Source organism: Mus caroli, chromosome 6 (assembly GCF_900094665.2).
Source record: "Mus caroli chromosome 6, CAROLI_EIJ_v1.1, whole genome shotgun sequence".
NCBI lineage: Eukaryota > Metazoa > Chordata > Mammalia > Rodentia > Muridae > Mus > Mus caroli.
In genome coordinates, this window is record NC_034575.1 from 78,080,160 (window position 1) to 78,092,421 (window position 12,262).

The 12,262-nt window shown below is 42.8% G+C and overlaps 1 pseudogene; it reads right to left on the reverse strand.

Moving 5' to 3' along the window:
- Positions 1-770, reverse strand: part of LOC110296900 — a 1,407-nt pseudogene extending 637 nt beyond the window's left edge.
- Positions 771-12,262: the final 11,492 nt, after the last annotated feature.

Consider the following 12,262-nt stretch of genomic DNA (forward strand, 5'->3'; position numbering starts at 1 on the left):
AGTCTTAAGATCCTGTGGCGTGTGTTGTGGGTAGCTGGCGAGTGTCAGCCGACCATTTCTTCATTTTCAATGGTGAGATCTACCCAGGCTCCCTTCCTCCTAGGAGGCTGAGGTATCTCACTGGCACTGCCACCAACTCCGTTTCCAGGTGTTTTCTGCTTGTTCTTTTTTGTTTTCACTTCAACATTTTTCTGTTGCAGACTGGATGTCTTCTTCCATGGAGCAGCCCCTCTCTTCTTGCCCTCTGCATATTGACGTTCTCGCTGTTTCGGCAAATTGGTGTCCGTGAATTTGAGTACTCTGCTTTCTGGCACCCATTCATCCCAATTTCTTTTTTCTTTTTTTTTTTAATGTTTATTTTAACTTTTATTTTATTTTTTTTATATTTCTTTTATTACGTATTTTCCTCAATTACATTTCCAATGCTATCCCAAAAGTCCTCCATACCCTCCCCCCATTCCCCTACCCACCCATTCCCACTTTTTGGCCCTGGCGTTCCCCTGTACTGGGGCATATAATGTTTGCATGTCCAATGGGCCTCTCTTTCCAGTGATGGCCTACTAGGCCATCTTTTGATACATATGCAGCTATAGTCAAGAGAGTAGGGACACTTCATACTCATCCCAATTTCTATCCCAACCACTGTAATGGATAAAGCGCTTTACTTGTTTGTCCTTTACACACTTTGCTTTGTAAAGAAGGGGCCCATGAAAGGACAGCACTTGCTCTTCCTCCTGGAATTTAGGCTTTAGGTCCTGCTTGGGTGCCATTTAAAAGTGATTCGCCATCTTCTCCTTCTCCCACCACTCCAAACAACCTCAGTATCTTTTCTTGAAGGAGGAAGAGCTTCAAATCAAACTGCAGTGCTCTGTCTCAGTTAGACTCGGGTGGAACACTCAGTCTTCCCCAGCCATGAGCCTGTGTAGCTAGCAATCCACATACTTGGAAAATACAATGAAGGTCCGGGAGAAAGGTGCTCAGTTCCATTTCAGAAGGAAAAGACAAACAAGAAAGGGGTGGGTGGTCCCAGCTCAGAATGCTGTCACTATGGCTTTGCTATGCTCCGTTCACTCGCTGCCCTCAACAGGACCCTGCCAGAAGCTGGGTCCATATCTCCCACTTCCTTCCTCTGAGTGAGGCCTCTGTTGCTCCGCACCATTGCTTCCTTGCTTTCCTTAGAGTTAGTCTTCCAAATGTGAGTCTCCACATGCTGCACTTCAACTCTATTTGGGTCTACCCTTCTTGAAATGTAACTGTAAGATACATCAATTTTTTTCAGTTTTGAATGAGAGATTTTTGTCAAACACATAGGAAGCAAAAGTAAAAGAATGAATATAGCTGAACAGATGGCTCCGTGGTTAAGGGCACTGGTTGCTCTTCCAGAGATGTTGAGTTCAATTCCCAGAAACCACACGGTGGCTCACAACCATCTATAATGGGATCCGAGGCCCTCTTCTGGTTTGTCTGGAGACAGCTATAGTGTACTCATATACATAAAATAAATAAATACTTTTTAAAAAAGAACAAATAAGTCAAGCCGAGATGATTGTTCTCTGGATAAGACTCTGGATTCCTGACCCAACACAAGCAGTGTTGCACCAGGAGACAAACAAGGTAACCTTGCCAGTAATCATTTGCCTTCTAGCTGTTTCCAGGGCACAATGTTTTTAATAGCCTAGGTTGTTTGTTGTTCTCTTTTCTTTCTGTGACAGGGCCAGTGAGCTAGTCTGCTCCAGAACAAGGAACACTTGGAGAATGTACGAAATAAAACCTACTTGTTTGTTCTCAGATGGCCTTCTTGTCCAGTGTGGAATTATACAACCATTTCACATCTCAAAAGATGCTGCCCAAATCAGTCACAATGGTCTGCTCTTCCAGATATAGACAGCGAGCATGTGGGATGAACTTCTGAAAGGTACAAAAGCAAAATGCTGTATGGCACAGACCTGTTTAAGCACTAAATAAAATCTACAAGGTGCCTTAACTGGTTGCTCTAAAGGCTTTTGTTAAAACTACATATTCTAATTAAAACCTGCTGCTCCTAAAAGATATGATGTACGCTGCTGGTTTTCTAAGAAAAGTTCCTATGTAATCTCATCTATTCGATGGAAAGACTGAACTTCAAGAGCTAGAGGTTAAAGAATTTGCACACCAGACACAGTACCTGAGCATCACTTTTTTTTTCATTCTCAACGTCTTGTTTATTGTGAATTCCTAAGCAGAACTAATGTGAGGGAAGCAATACACCAGACTGCTTACTTCATTTTTAAAGGGGAAAAAAATTCCACCCTGGATATTGTTCCACAAGGCCTAGTGGACTGTCTTTAACATGCCCCTTTGCCCCAGCTCTGTTCCTCGGATTGGAAAATCTGAACAGACCTAATTCACTGATTGACTCTTTCTTCTTCCTATTCATTTCTGTTGTTGAATGCCTCTGCAGAAGTTTATGTGTTTAGATAAGAGTCTTCAACTCAAAGATTCCTCTTTGGTCACTACTTATGATTCCTAGAGGAATCCTTTAAGAGTGATGAACTAGAGAGGAGAGAGGAGAGCTCCTATCCTAACAAAGCTTTCTCAAAGGTGCCTATACCTTATTGGATCACTGTGCAAGAAAGACATTGAGAGAGACAGAGACAGAGAGACAGAGACAGAGAGACAGAGGGAGACACAGAGGATAAAGGAAGGAAGAAGAAGAGGTGTGGTAAAAAGGAGAGGACAGGTCAGGACAGGACAAGAGTGAGAAGACAGAGAAGAGGGAACGAGAGGAGACAGACGGGATGAAAGAGAGGGAAAGTAGGGAGAAAAGAGGAGGGAAGATGGAGAAGGGAGGGAGACTGGGGGCATCTCTGCCAACTGTGTGTCTGCTTTTTCTTGTTTCAGAATTGTAGTTTTTACCTGACACTATTTGGATTGAAAGAAATATCATTCTGCCCACTGAGAGAGTTTGAGTCCCATAGCCAGGGCACACCTCTCTTCTGCACATGTATCTCTGTACAAGAAATGAAGGCCAGGTTCCCAGCCAGGACACAGAGTTGATGAGGTCTAAGATCACACTGAAAGTTCAGCCACAACACTCACCTTCCAGAAATCCACAATGACCATGTACCTAGGAAGCAGTGGGCTGTGGGAGTGGGTTTTCTCTGACCTGCAACCTGGTCACTTACTGTCCATGAGGATGCTAACCCTTCCTGCACAATTATCCTGGTATCCAGGGATACTAATACTGTGTCCTTTACAGGGATGTTGAGAGGATGAAGCAAGCACAACTGGGGTGTAGCTCAGTGGCAGAGTGTGTGCTCAGCATGCTTGGAGCCCTGGATGCCACACCTAGTAACATGGGGGAAAGTAACAAAGTATGGAATCCATTATCTCACTCAATGTTGATTAAATGTTACTCTGTTCTTCTTGATGTTACTAAATATCAGTCAGTAGTCTGAATACAAAAAAAAAAAAAGAAGAAAAGAAAAGAAAAGAAAAGAAAAGAAAAGAAAAGAAAAGAAAAGAAAAGAAAAGAAAAGAAAAGAAAAGAAACCGCCATTTAGGATAGTTTTCAGCTAAATGTGGGGAAGAACTTTCAAACAGATCTGTCCAAAAGCACCTAGCTCTGTTTTGGGATATAATGATGTTAAAATAGAGTTGCACAATTTAAAAGAAAAAAATGCCTGGAACACCAAGGCCCATGTCCCCACTGTAAAGATCCTTTCCAAATCACCTGGCCATGGAGAAACACATCTGTAATGCTAAGATTTGGACAGCTGCAGCAGGAGGATAACCAGTTTGAGGCAAGCTGATCCTATATAGCTAGACTGTGTCAGATTGCTAAATCCTTACAGCTTTCCACGTCAAATGTGGTCATCCCCTTAAGGACTATAAGGTCACTTTCACCAGATGACTCCAACACTGCAGTGAAGTTACTGGTCCCTTTTCACAGGACCAGTTACTGTACCACAAGTGACTCTGGAAAGAATGTGCAAAGATAATGGGGAGACACTGAACTGGGTGGGAGTGGTGGGTCTCCTACCCATTGTCATGCCTGCCAATGACATACTGATCTCACCCCTAGGCTGAGAGCTATTGGCCTTCAGTGAGTGTCTTACACCAGAGGCTTACGCTGGGAGGTGGCTCAGTTGGGTGAGTTCTTCTCTTTGAAGCACTAGGTCCTGAGTTCAATTCCCAGCACTACCAAACTCTGTTGTAGCCGTGTCTGCCTATAACTCAGTCCAGGGGAGGTGGAGGCAGAATAAGGAGTTCAGAAACTTTCTGGGCTACCTAGGTAATATGAGCCAGCCTGAGTTACACAAGGCATTATATTCTACCATAGTAAAAAAGAGATATAAATTGTCACAATAAAAGAGTTTTCCACTCCTTAACCCCATTTTCTTGTCTCCAATTGCAGGTCTGAAGTCATGTCACCATTCAGATCAGCAAGATGACTCTCACAGACTTGGGGTAAAGATAAGTCATGCCCAAGCAACCTAAATCAGTGAGTGTGTGTGTGTGTGTGTGTGTGTGNGNGAGAGAGAGAGAGAGAGAGAGAGAGAGAGAGAGAGAGAGAGAGAGAGAATATGCTAGAGGCTCTGTAAAGTTCTCTTCTTCTACCATGTGGGAGCTCATGAATTCTGCTTGGCTGGCTTGGTGGCAAAGGCCTTGGCCCAAGTTGCCTGCCCAGTTTTCTGTGTCTGAACAACCCACTGAATTAAATCAGGGTTTTTTGCTTGTTCATGCTTGTGGGGTTCTATTAGATCCTAGGCAACCTCCCATTCTCTACACTCCTGAAGAATAACAATCCCTCCCTCCAAAACAGCTAACTACAGATACAGCTCCTCAGCTAGGTGTGGGCAGGAGCCCCTACCCCATGCATGCTGGAATGCCGAAGGGCTCCACCTTGTGGAGCTTTAGTGGAAGTAACCGCAGTGGCTGGGCTTCATGAGTGCAATGGCCTCCACCTGTCCAGAAGAGGGGTTGTCACAGCCCTCCTCCCCAGCCTCCATCTCTTACATTGTTTCTGCATCATTTCCCATCATATCCTAAGAGGGAAACCTCCTCACAGTATCTAATGTAAATAGTGTGTGTGTATGTTGACAAGTTGTAGTAGAACTAATTAAAACTTATTCCTGACTAACTTACCAATAAAGAGGACTCAGACTGTGGTTATTTTCTCTGGCTTTGACAATTACTGGGGGTAACTCCTAATTTACTCTTCTAACTGCCAGCCTGGCTGCCTCCCCTGCAGTGTATCCCAGATACTTGCTGTTTCTCCTGGCCACAGGCTTGTGGTCCAGCTCTCCTCATGGCGGCTTCCTCCTCTCCCCTTGTTCTTACTCGTCTCATCTCTCCTCACTCCCCTCTTTTCTCCACCCCCAACCACATAACTTATAACCCGACTACCTCTAATTCCTCCAGTAACTGGCTGTAGCCAATTTTATTTAACCAGTAGTTTTAAATCAAGGAACAAAGTTTGCCCAAGAAAAGCCTGTGAATTTGAGAATTTACTCATAGTTCTAAGCCTTTGGGTACAGAATTTAGAATCACAATACAATACATATCAAGAGACCAAATCTCATCAACAAGTTATGAGTCTTTGCATTAACCATTGTCCACTGCAATGATGCTTCTCTGACCAATGTGGAAAATTGGTGGTGACCATGCAGTCTCTGGGAATGGCACGAGAGTGTGATGCAGATGGCCCCCTCAATTAGCAAGGAGTCTTAGAGCTTCCGGGTGCTGGACAAGGCCCGGCCTGTATTGTCCTGCAGAACTCCCCATGTGTGCTTGCTGATCTGTGTGCTCATATGTGTTGCCATAATAGGACTATTGGGGTTTCCTTGCGGTGTGGCAACATAATACTTTATGGATTTTAAGGAACTGGAAGTGAAAATACAAGATAAAGAAAGTAATAAAAATCAGCCTGACCGTGGGACTTCTGAGGAGCCAAGATGCATGAATAATAAAACATAGATGGTTCATATTTCAATTTCTCCTAGGTAAGTTGCCAAGCACAGGGAAACTGTGACTCATAGTTAGTCTGGTTATGGCCAGTTCCCTCAAGGTAATTTTGACCCCCTCTACAGTTGCAGTGTCACCTACCCTCCCTGGGTCCTTCCTGATAATAGTCTAGAGAGAGTTAATGATCTAAAAAAACTTCATACAGCCAGCTAGTTTTCAGAATTAATGGTAGCATCTTATACCAAAGGTTCTGATTTCATCTGCTATACCAAGTACCAAACCTATAACAGCAGAGGTCAGAAGCTGGTCAGGAGAGGGTAAGAATTATGTTGTGTCAACCATAATATCTAAGTTCCCAAGACATGTACCATATCGATTTATAGGAAGGGCTTGGTATGTCCTTTTAGTTGCTGAATCTGTGGAAAAGATAGATTGGCTTAATCCTCTGTTGCCTTATACAGGTGCCTATATAGATGGACAAAGGATTGTGTGGAAGGGTGAAAAAGAAGAATAAAGATCTCCCCTGTTTAGAAAGGCTAGTCAGAGCATGACCCTATTGTATAAGGGTCATACACAGCTAAATGATTACTGTAGAAAAAAAAATAGACTACAGGTATTGCCTAAGAGACAGAATAGAATAAATTCATGAGAACTAAAAACTGTTTGTCTAGATCCAACCAGGCCCTGGTACTCATCTTGTGATCACATGAGCTTGCCAGCCAGTGCGTGGATTAAAAAAAAAAAAAGGTTTTCTGACCTTTTCATATGCTAAAAGCTATTTCTTACTTAAAGTTAATAAATAGTAAGATATGAAAACTGACAGAACCTCTGAGGGAGGCGCAAAGTAAGGTTTCAGAATCAAGGTAATCCTATCAGAAAGTTCCTTAGATGCTGTGGTCACACTCTAGCGCCTGTGAGCACAGCACAATGCCTCTCTTTTTCTGTGTATAAATAAAGTTTGTCCCTAAGGACAGCAGCAGAGCTTGACTCAGAATTTCTGTGTAAGTCTCATTTCTTCTGCCACTGACTCCACATCTCTTCCTCAGCTTTCTGGACTCAGCTGGAGGTGGACTACGGCAGAAAGCAGCACTAGTCTGTGCATCTAAACATTAATATTTAGGAGGCAGTCTTGACAACATATCATTTAGAAAAATAACAGTAACATGTTCCTCCTTGGATTGCTGTTGCTTTGGACTGGATTTATAATACCAGGCATGAGTTCCATCTACTGAAGTGACCAAAATCTCAACCAGAGAGTAGTCGGTTAGTTCCTTAACAATCATGCCACAATTGCATCTGAGGACATGTCTTGGCCAGCAGGTCATTATTGCTTTATCCAGAATTCATTGTTCATGAGAACACTGATAAATGTTTTCTCCCAGCACTTACATACCACCACCCTGAAGAGAAAAAAAAAAAGCTAGGCATCAAGGAAAATTTTGCTAGTCAGTCCCAGCTTGATTTCTCTGTGGGCCAAGACTGAGCTTTGGTGTCTTCAGCAGTAGGGTCTTACCATCTACTTCTGGTTCGTTACCAAGAGAAGCCTTGGGCCTCCCTGAGTAAAAGCTCATGGGGTGGGGGGTATCCCACACCTACACACTCAAAGGAGAATTCTCTCTAGCCCAGCTGTCAGCATATGAGGAGATGTTGCTTCAGAGCTCTAGAATGTGCACCCAGTACTGGGGTCCCACCCTGACATTCAGGTACTGAGGTGGCAGAGCTAGACAGACCAGAGGCTGATGACCTCTGTACATTAACTCTCTCTTACAGTTCAGCTTCTGGCAGTTAACTCTCTTGAAGTTTTAAGCTTGAAGCGTTGAAGACTGAAGACTTCTGGCAATTGACTCCTGTTGATAGCAGCAGGGGATTAAGGGGGAAAAAAACTTAGTTACTTTTGCTCTTTATTCTTTGAATCAAGGGGCCTCTAGCTGGCCAGGCAAGAGACTCAGACAGAGTTCATTAACTCTTCATGAACCAGAAAGAAAGAAAGAAAGAAAGAAAGAAAGAAAGAAAGAAAGAAAGAAAGAAAGGAAGGAAGGAAGAAAGGAAGGAAGGAAGGAAGAAAGGAAGAAAGAAAGAGAGAGAAAGGAAGAAAGGGGGAAGAGAAAGAGAGAGAGAGAGAGAGAGAGAAAATTAAAGTTAAAGTTAGGCACACAGAGATACGCACACTGGATGAAGCAGAAAAGGGCTACATCACAATTTTATTGTTGTTCTTAGTTTTTATACCTTCTCAAAAAATCAGATAGAACCATTACAGCAGGATAACTGATTACGTGGTTTTTCTATGCACTTTTACATTCCATAAGTGCATGGTAAGTTTAAGGCAATAGTTCCAGTCATAGGTCAGTAAGAATTGACACATGTCTTTTTACAGCAGTTTTACAGTTCACATGTCTTTCCATTAAGACTAGTACCTGGCTAAACATTCATTATCTAGTTCCTAGCAGCATAAGTTCATTATAAGTTTAAAGCAATAGTTTTTATGTCAGAAGAGTAATTTTGTCAAGAGACAAATCATCACCTTGTGCCGTATTACTTTGAAGTCTTGTATAGATCAACTAGTGAATCTTTTATTTTCTATCTTTGCACCTACAATAAATTGCCTATTCCATGTTTATGACCTTTAGTTACCAGATAGAGACCTCATTCCTAACCTAGAAGGAACATTTTCCTTGATTGTAAATTTGTTCCATGCCTGTTTTCTTTTCCTAATGCAATTATCCCATGACACATAAAGGTTTACAGAGCTCTGTTTGCAGTCTTTACTCTACAGGGGGCACGAAATTACTTGTATCAGTTCAAGAGTTCTATGAAGTCATCAATTTGTCTAAATAGTATTATTATATGAACTTATACCTTCATATTAATTCTGCAGGAAATCTACCTGACAGAGTAGGTAAAGACCTAGGAAGTTATTAGGCCATGTAATGGTGGCAGGAAAGGCATATCAGCAGGAAAAGCAATCCTGGAATAAAGTCTCTGGGGTCCTTGCCTCTCAGAGCACACCCATTGCCGCCATGCAAAATGTTGGGCAATCCCCAGGAAATTCACTTGCTTACCATAGCCTTTTCTAGATGGCTTCTGTCAACACAGTTTAGTCCAGGCTTCTCTGGCCCTTGACCTATGCTGTGATTCCCAGCCCTGCCTGAGTGTGGCCAAACCTCACACAGGGCACAGCACTGGCATTTTCTTGTGACTCATGGCTCTAAAAGCCTATGTGGAGAACAAGAAAAGTTTGACCTGAGGGTCCTTGTGAGGAAATAATCTCTGGCTGTTCCCTGAGGAGAAAACCAGGCCCAGAGCCTGCATGCCTGTTCCCTTCTCTGTTTCTGTGGAGATGCACTTTTGTCCCACTGTGAAGATGCTGGCATAGCCAAGACAGTCACCCCAGCTTGCATCTGGTGAAGGTTCAGGGAGGGCAGCCCAGGAGAGGAGAAGGTGACTCTTTACTCTGTGCCTTCTAACTCCCTGAGTGAACAAGCAGCTTCCTTCATTTTAATCTCATTTTGTATTTCTTTTTCCTATGGTGTGGGTTGAGCTGCCTGGGACTCTAGTCTACTGGCTCCTGAGGCAAGAGGATGAGTTGATCCCAGAAGTTTAGACCTAGCCTAGGCAGGGCAGGATGGAGTCTCAAATACAAATGATAACAAATTGTTCAAATAGTTTAGAAAATTAATGAAAGCAATAAGTTATGAAGAGAAAGATGTTGCAGCAAGTAGCAAGTATGCATCCTGAACAAGGAGAACCTCGTGACAGAGAGCGCAGAGGCTCTTTTCTGGCAACTTTGTCTGCAGCCTGGGAGTTCACAGTATGATATAGGACAAAAATTCTCAGGCAATAATAGAACCAGGGTTGCTACTGTCATTTAATTTGCACAGCAGAACACAGGCAGCATATTGAAGTGTGGTCGCCATCAACAGTGAGGTGAGATGCTTACTGTCCTTTCTTCAAGAAGTGTTTTATTGTACTTATCCTGATCCACAAGTCCTAAGGACTAACAATATGGACATTTGTGTGGCATAACACCAAGGAAATGGATCCCCATTAAGGCCTCAAAACAGTTCTTCCCTAGTGCAGTTTGGTCACTCAGCACACACATCTGAGGGTCACCATGAAGTTCCTGAAGCTTAATCACCTACAAAAACACTGAAGGATGGAAAGATGGGGACTTTTCCCTCATAAATCACTAATGCAGTCAGCAGTTCCAGGCAAGACCCTTCTTCTACAGCAGCCCTTAACAGTGTCCTCACAGAACAGGCATCAGCCCCTTGTGTAAGCTGACCCTGGCATGCTGGGCTCTACAGAGTCTTGTTGCAGGATGTTCGATCACACTGTGAACCCTGAAATTGTGTTATTTACTGTAACTAACACACACACACACACACACACACACATTTTGTTATAGTGGTAGGGCTTAACTAATAGCACACACTGTTAATTTAAGAGCTTTTCCCTTGAATACTGTAAACAGAATTAAATAAATTCAACCATAGGTAAAGAGGCAGAGCAAGCAACCTGTTGACAGGAAGTGAACATGGGATTATTAAGAAAATATCATAGAAGTAAGAAGGAGTCAGAAGAATGGATAGAGAAATACACAGGACATAGAAGAGAGGGATATTCCATTTGAAGGGGCTTTTTTGAAACAGCATGAAAGAACAGCATTTCAGGAGGGATGTTAGCTGAAGAGGAAGGTCAGCTGGGTGCTTTCTTGGCCTCCCTGAGCTAGCAGGCTTTTACCCCAACATCTGGCTCCCAAGTCTTCATTGGTAAAATCAAATGATTACGATATTGTTTAAGAACACCAGGGTCTCTTCATGAGTGTACATCAGTTCTTGTCATTTGATGCTCACTATTTCCCAGGGCACCTTTATCTACCCCTAGGTTCCTGCCTACCTCTCTTACAACCTGCATTCCAGTAGGGACTCTGGTGTTCACCACTGCCTGACTCAGTCTGCCTCTCTCTGAGGACAGTGACTAGAACACAGGGCTGTGTCTAGCTTTCTTGCATGCCTGCTTCCCAGGGCTAATCGGATTTTCACTAATGGGGCCTTGTCATAATGTCTTAGGAGCTGGACTTGTAGGTCTGTGGTCTAAGTCTAGTGAGTCCCATCTACTCTCAGCTTCAGTTGGGTCTGCTGCTGGCTGTGTCCCCATGCTGGCTGCTGAGGAACTTGCTGGCTTCTCCTGAACTTTACTGCCTGTAAGGCAGAAGGGAGAGGAAAGAGGAAGGGTACTGAAGGGAGAGGAAGAAGGGAAAGATTAAAACAGGGAGTCAAATCATCCCTCAACCTGAAAGAACCTGATCTAATGAATGATTTGTACAGTATAAAAGGACAAAGGTGTGCTAACACTTGGAGACTTGATGATTGACAGCTAGAAAATATACACTGTTTGGAAACATGAAATTCAAGTGCATGGAAAGAGAAAGGTAATCTATGGACAGGCTTATAGGTTAAATTAAACCTGAGAGGTGACCACTTGCAAGCTGACAACTTTTATGACATTTAAGAGATTACTGCAAGTTTGTGTGCAGAGTGGATATCTTCTATTAAAGAACAGACATGAAGGAAAGCAACCCGGTACTTGCAACATGCACACCAAAGAAACAGATTCAATGGAAATTACATGGGTAAAGGTACCTGCTAGTGACCCTGATAACTTGAGTATGATCCCCAGGACTCACATAGTGGAGGGAGAGAATCCACCCCCACAAAGTGTCCTAGAATCCCAAGTGTAATATGTTGTCTGTGCACACACCCATAAAATAAAATAAAATAAAATAAAATAAAATAAAATAAAATAAAATATTTCTGAGAGATCCTATGAAATGAAGGAGAATGGGATGAGCCAGGGAGGAGTACAGATGGAATTCAGCATACACAGACTGGACTATTCTGTCACAAAGAGGAAAATATTCTGCCGCATTGCTATATCCTGAGTAAAACTTGGACATGTGTTTATTGAAGTAAGCCAGGGAGAAAGTAAAAACACTACATGATCTATTTGTTTGAGGCACCTAGAAGAGAGACTTCATACAGAGAGAAGAGGTTGTTAGGGGCAGGGATGAAGAAGAACAATGTTTCATGCCTACAGGATGTTGGTTTAGGAGGAAGAACTATATTTAGGCACACGGACTAATCATTACAATTCCATCCCTTTCTCCAATATCTCTTGTCTGTGTTTGCATGATCCTGTGTGTTTATGCATGTAACTGTGCAAATACGTATACTCATGTAAAGGCCAAGGGTCAACCTTTAGTGTCCTTCCTTGGGAGTCATGAAACTTGTGTTTTGAGAAAAAGTCTTTCCCTGAC